The following is a 1,373-nucleotide window of genomic DNA, read 5'->3' as shown; positions in this document are numbered from 1 at the left end:
CCCCACCCCGCCCTCTCTTTGGTCTCCGGGTACCCAGTTCCACCCCCAGGAAGAGGGGGCCCTCCCTTCGGGCGAGGCCCAGCCTGCTGTCCTGAGTGCTAGCCCTTTGTGGAGGTGTCCCTCCCTGCATCTTGGCCTCTTCAGCCTAAAATGCAAGACAGCAGCCACAAAATCCCCTCCCTTTTCATACAGCCTGGGCCCTGCCCCTGCGGTGTACAGAGTGCTGGGCTGGATTCCTGGCTTGTTCCTGTCTTGATAGGAGATTCCCGGCCAGGAAGAATTGATGTACACGCGGTGGGCATCTGTTGTCCGTGGGGGCGGGGGCGGGGGCAGGGCGAGCAGGCCCTCAGCTCCACCGTTTTCTTTGTGGCAACGCACGGGGTAGGAAGGAGAACGCCCGCAAGTCCTAATTTTAGGAGAAGGGGAGACTTGCCTGGGCTACGGTTTTTACCTCCTGGCATATGTGCGTCACCTCTGGAAGATCTCTCCAGCCTCTGAAGAACGGTGTTTAGTTTCTGTTGTTCCAGCTTGCTGTTTTTTTTTTTAAACTTGTTCATTAAGCACCTTGTCTTAAAAAAAGAAGAAGCAAGCGAGCACCAAATGTTTTAAGATCCTTTTTTGGATCTGCTTTTTCTTCCTCAGGCTACAGACCCACGGCAAAGGCAGCCTGACAGAGGAAACAGGCAGAGACGTCCTAATGCTGTTGAGATGGGTGGAATTATAAGGGGTTCTGAAATGCTAGTTAATGTTTTACTGGGGAGCAGGGCCACAGATCCGGTGGAGGTGGTGGTTGTGAGGTAGGGCTGAGTGTGAAATAGCCATTCCGTCTGCCTTTGGGGACCCGAAGAAGCCGCTCTCTGTAGAAATAAATTTAAGAGTCCTTAATAAAGCTCACGGGATCTGTCTGCCCACCGAGGGCCCAGTTTCCCGAGCACCACCATACAAGGCTGATTGTGGCAGGAAGGTCTAAGCAGTGGGTGTAGGCCTGACTAATAATGGGGGTTCTTGTTCCCGGCTGAGTTTGACATCTTTCTTTCTCCCTCTGGATTTAAATGGCTTCTCAGCCCGGGAGGCACTGCCTGTGCCCTGGATTCAGAAGGTACACGCCTCCTTGGGAAGCCAAGGCGAGAGAGACAGCGGCTCGCTCACTCTCTCTCTCTCTCTCTCTCTTTCTGCATCTGCCGGGGGAGCTGCCGCTGGTATTTTTCCACAGGCCTTTTCTGCGATCTCAGGGCCTAGTTCTTCCCAGCCAGGCCCAGAGTCCGAGAGAGGGTTAATAGGCAGGAAGCTGAAGCCATCGCAGACTAATACGGAAGTCAGATTTTTGTTTAACTGACAGGTTTAGCAGGCCTCAGCCGTGGGGGAGGGGGCCG

The sequence above is a fragment of the Bison bison genome, unplaced genomic scaffold (genome assembly GCF_000754665.1).
Source record: "Bison bison bison isolate TAMUID 2011002044 unplaced genomic scaffold, Bison_UMD1.0 scf7180017864038, whole genome shotgun sequence".
Classification (NCBI taxonomy): domain Eukaryota; kingdom Metazoa; phylum Chordata; class Mammalia; order Artiodactyla; family Bovidae; genus Bison; species Bison bison.
This window is presented reverse-complemented; position numbering follows the sequence as displayed.